A 5,309-nucleotide genomic window follows, 5' to 3' on the forward strand; every position below is an offset into this window, starting at 1 on the left:
AAAAAAAAAAAAAAAAAAAAAAAAAAAAAAAAAAAAAAAGAAATAGATAAGCTGTGTGAACAGAGGGGCCAGGTCCCCTCTCCCGACGGCACCCTGTGCCTGACGCCAGGGGCACATGGCAGGCCTTGGGGAATCCTAGCTGCGACTAGTGAGAGGCCTCTTCCTGGGCCAAGGCGACCTGAATCCCATTGGTCAAGACGATCCCTGCAGCCCCCTGGACTACACGGCCGCTTGGCTTCATGGGCTGGCTCACAAGAGCTGGCGCTGCCCTTTCTCTGGGTCCGGCCCTGTTTTAAGTGCTTTATGATATCAACTTATTTACTCCTTACAGTGACCCTGTGGACAGGCTGTACTGTTTCTCCATTTTCCCCTGTGAGGGAGCCGAGGCTGATGGGTCAAGAGCATAACCTCAGGCCACACAGCCCAGGAGCGGGGACACTGCTCACAAGCCTGCACCACGCCACCCCTCTCTCTGATGGGCACTCACTTGTTCCCAGCTCTGCTCCTCTCAGTCCCAGTAAGTCTCTTGACTCTGCTAGCTTGTCGAGGCTCCCCAGGGGTGGCCTTAATGTGACTTTCAGATGCAGGCTGGCTGGAAGGTCCCTTGGCTTATTCAGAGGTCCTGCTCTCCAGGCACTCCCTGGGATCCAGACCTGGCCTGTTCCCTGTCTTCTGCCCTCTCCCACCCCCAACCCCTCACGCCCAGGAGTGGGTCGGATAGCAGTGCTCATCCCCATGCTGGGCAGTTCTTGGAGCACATGACCTGTGTTCACCAGGCCTCTTCTGTTTCAGAGCTCGGAGTTATAAATTCAAGCTTACACAGAACCAAATCTTCAGTAAAAAATGACATTTTTTATGTTTAATGGAGTTAAGTATATGAATAGTTAATATATATATATATTTTTTCCTTTTTGTCTTTTTTCATGACTGGTAACAGGATCACAACCCTCGGTGTCGCGCCCGCACCGCGCTCAACCAGTGAGCGGACCGGTCTCTATATGGGATCCGAACCCTTGGCGGGAGCGCCGCACTCCACCGAGTGCGCCACCAGGCCGGCCCGAATAGTTAATATTTTAGAGTGCTCAATTGCGTCTCATCCCTTTTCTATTTAGTTCTCACAACACTATGATTACATCACTGATGAAGTAACTTGGGCACAGAGTGGGCAGGTGATCTGCCAAAGTGGGCAGTAAAGCTCCGATATGAATGGAGAGGAATTTGACTGGATGGTCCACGCCCTTAACCACTAGGCAGGCTACTTCCCTAAAAATACCAAGAAAAAATTGGCCCATAACCCCACTTCCCAGTTACTTCATTAATTTAAAAAAATTGTGATATAGGGCTGGCCTGTGGCTCACTTGGGAGAGCGTGTTGCTAACAACACCAAGTCAAGGGTTAAGATCCCCTTACCGGTCATCTTAAAAAAAAAATTGTGAATTAAGCAGAAAAATGCATAAAACACACATGTACAGTGTAAGAAAAATTGTAAATCTGTACACCATCACTGAGGTCAAGTGAGGAAACATTAATCCTCTCCCCAGCTATCCCCACCCCCTGTGAGCCTCCCTGATGACAATCCTCTCCCTCCCATGCAGAGGTGTTGTCCTGACTTTTGTGATAATCATTTTGTTTTCTTTATAGCTTACCACCTACTTATGTTTCCATAACAGAATTTTAGATCATTGTACGCATGGCTGGATACCGTACGTATTCTTTTATATCTTCCTCCCTTTCCTCAATGTTCATTCTTCCCTGTGTGTGTAACTGAAGTTCATTGGTCATTATGACTATTTGGTGTTCCAGTGATAAGTATATTACTGTTTACTGATCCAGTCTACTGCTGATGGGCATTTGGGTTATCTTCAGCTTGAGGTTATTACAAACAGCGTTATGAATCCTCTTTAGCATATCTGGGTGCACTCGTGCTCAATATATAGGATATATACCTAGTAGTGGAATTGCTGATCAATTGGTATGGCTATTACCAACTTTAGTAATTTTCAATTGTTTTCCAAAGAGGTTATACCAACTTATATTCTCACCATCAGTGGGTAAGAGTTCCTGTTGCCTCATATCCTATACCCATACTGACATGAAAAAAATAATAAAGAGAGATAAGTGGTCAGATGGTAACAGTATAAAATTATATAAAATGAAAAGTCAAGACATTTTCCCCAAAGGTTGCTGTTACTGAGCCCAAGTCGCTGCCTGCTGCCAAACAGAGACAAATGACTTGAAAGTCAAATGTTGGCAGAAAGGGAAGGAGGCTTTATTCAGGATAACCAGCAACCTGAGAACATGGCAGGATAAAGCATCTCAAAGGCTCAGATTTACTGAGGGGCTTTTAAGGAGGATGTTGAGGGAGTGGAATGTGGAAAGATTCAGTAGGGAGTCAGCTTCTTTGCAAGGTCTATGTGCAGCTTTGCAGAGCTCTAGCTGGCTGTTACCTTGTGGCTGGTCATGTGATTCCTTGCTGGCACCCGCTGGTCAGCTTTCAGTCAGATCTCGGAATTCTGCAAGTCTCAAAGTAGAAATGTTAATTGCAAAGTACTGATTAATTTTCAATAGCTTTGCTTTCTGCTTAGCAAGTGGGGTTGGGGGGGTTGCAGTACAATTTTTCACAGGCCTCAAGGCCATTTTTTCTCCTGAAATCCAAAATGGCTAAACTCATGTTTACTAGTGCTCTAACACTGTCACTAGCAACAATTTCTTAACTATCCGTCCATAGAAATTAAAATAAATCATTCTCTCTCTATATATATGTCTATTTTTTTTGGTGGCTGGCTGGTATAGGGGATCTGAACCCTTGACCTCGGTGTTGTAACACCACGCTCTAATCAATGGAGATAATCAAGAAATATAAAGTTTTTTTAAAAAAATGACAGTTCGTGGAAATTTCTTAAGAAAGAGTGTAAATTAAATAAATTAAATATCTGCAGTTGTTAAATCAATTATCTCTATTGATCAAGTCACTCATAAAATACTTATTGGGCACCCATTGTGTGCTGGGCACTTTTCTAGGAGCTTGGAATACAGTAGTGAACAAAATAGTAAAAAATTCCTGCCGGTGTTGTCGCTCTCCCAAGTGAGCTAACTGGCCCAATCCCTACATAGGGATCTGAACCCATGGCCTTGGTGTTATCAGCACCACACTCTCCTGAGTGAGCCACGGGCCGGCCCAATTAAGGTTTTTTTTAAAAGATGACCAGTAAGGGGACCTTAACCGTTGGCTTGGTGTTGTCGCTCTCCCAAGTGAGCTAACTGGCCCAATCCCTACATAGGGATCTGAACCCATGGCCTTGGTGTTATCAGCACCACACTCTCCTGAGTGAGCCACGGGCCGGCCCAATTAAGGTTTTTTTTAAAAGATGACCAGTAAGGGGACCTTAACCGTTGGCTTGGTGTTGTCGCTCTCCCAAGTGAGCTAACTGGCCCAATCCCTACATAGGGATCTGAACCCATGGCCTTGGTGTTATCAGCACCACACTCTCCTGAGTGAGCCACGGGCCGGCCCAATTAAGGTTTTTTTTAAAAGATGACCAGTAAGGGGACCTTAACCGTTGGCTTGGTGTTGTCGCTCTCCCAAGTGAGCTAACTGGCCCAATCCCTACATAGGGATCTGAACCCGTGGCCTTGGTGTTATCAGCACCACACTCTCCTGAGTGAGCCACGGGCCGGCCCGAGTGAAATATATGTTAAGTGGTGTTAAGTGCTAAAGAGAAAAATAAACCAGGGAAGAGGATAAAGGAGTATCGGAGGAGGGGGATGAAATTGCAATTTTAGGTTGAATGGCCAGAGAAGGCCTTATTTAGAAGGTGATATTTGTCTGGATAAAGAGTGGTTTAGGGCTGGTCCAAAGGTAGTGAGTGATCTCAATTGACTGTACAGAGCCAGTTCCAAATCAGACTCCTTGTTCTAGTCTTTCCCCCATTCTCACTACTGCACTTCACTAGTCTTAAAAAAAAAAGAAAAACTGTTCCAGGCAGAGGAAGGGGCACGTATAAAGGCTCTGAGGCACGTCTGGCATATTCAAGGACTAAGGGGAGGTCACAGTGGCTGGAGCTAAGGAGCAAGCTCTGGGGGAATATAAGGACTAGGTGAGTGTGAGCAGCCTATTGCGTGCTGGAGTGATATCTGGTGTAGACAAGAGGATATATGAGTCTGGAATGTAGGGCAGAGGTCTGGGCTGGCCAGAGATAGGTGTTGCACAGATGGCAAATAAAGTCATGAGAAAGAATGAGACCTCAAGAGCCGCTGGGCACTTCTCCGACATTCTGGGAGGAAGATAGTGAGGCCGAATCAGCAAAGGAGGCTGAACAGAGTGGCCACAGAGGAGGAAGGAAAGCGAGTACGTGGGGTCCTGGAAGCAAGGGAGAGGCGCTTCCAGAAGGCAGGGCTCATGTCTGCTCAGTGCGGTGGAGAGGTCGAAGAAGATGACTTCTGACAAGGGATTACTGGATTTAGCAACTTGGAAAGAATTAGTGACCTTGATAAATTGAGTCGTAGAATCAAAAACTGAAAAGGAATGGGTTCAAAGGAGAATAGGAGGCAGGGAAGAGGAGGAAGGGTGTATGTATAAAAAGCTTTTGAGAAGTTTTGCTGGAAGCGAGGAATAGAAAAGTCCCAGAAGCTTGGGGGGGAAGTAGAAAATAACCTAAAATGGAAAGGTGAGAGACCGTGGAAGGTGAGAGATCTGTGTAAATCCACCAGCACTATGGCTAAAATAATTCACCGCGTTTCTGCGAAGAGATTGGGCCCTCCACTGCTATCCTTGAAAACAGGGCAACGTCACAAATAATCCTTAGGAGCACCATTTTCTCACCTGATTGGGCTGCCCCCGCAGTCTCGTAATGCAGTGACCAGGATGACACCCAGTTCTTTCCGAGCTACCTAGCTTAGTTTAAATGGGTTGTCCAAAAAACACCGGACGGTTTGGGTTCTGTGGGTTTTGTTGTTGTTTTTAATCAGAGTACACATCTACGTTCATTATAAAAAATGTGGAAAAAATCAAACTGCATAGGAAGGAACAAGCTCTCTCTAGTTCCAGCACGTGGGGGTGACCGCCCTTCCCCTGTCTGGTATCTTCGGGGGACGTGGCCGGGCTCCACTCCAGGGTCCCCGTGTGCAGCAGGGCGGAGCGGCATCCTCGGGGCTGCTCACTGCAGTCGCTCGGCGCCCCGAGCAGGTCTTCTCGGAGCGGGGCTGGGCGGTGGGCCGCGGACGGTGCAGGCCTCCGTCCTCCCGGCCGCGCCTGGCGCGCCCACGTGCTTCCAGCAGCAGCCGTTAAGTCCTGAGGGACGGGGACGACT

General features: G+C 47.1%; 1 long non-coding RNA gene across 1 annotated transcript; it reads right to left on the reverse strand.

Annotated features, from left to right (window-relative positions):
* Positions 1 to 2,247: 2,247 nt before the first annotated feature.
* On the reverse strand, positions 2,248 to 5,291 carry LOC103585898. Its single transcript, XR_550109.1, has 2 exons — positions 4,823 to 5,291; positions 2,248 to 2,513 (listed from the first exon to the last, which is right to left on the reverse strand). It is a non-coding gene; the product is annotated as an uncharacterized LOC103585898 (long non-coding RNA).
* Between the last annotated feature and the right edge of the window lie 18 nt (positions 5,292 to 5,309).

This window comes from Galeopterus variegatus, unplaced genomic scaffold (genome assembly GCF_000696425.1).
Source record: "Galeopterus variegatus unplaced genomic scaffold, G_variegatus-3.0.2 Scaffold284, whole genome shotgun sequence".
In the NCBI taxonomy this organism is placed as follows: Eukaryota; Metazoa; Chordata; class Mammalia; order Dermoptera; family Cynocephalidae; genus Galeopterus; species Galeopterus variegatus.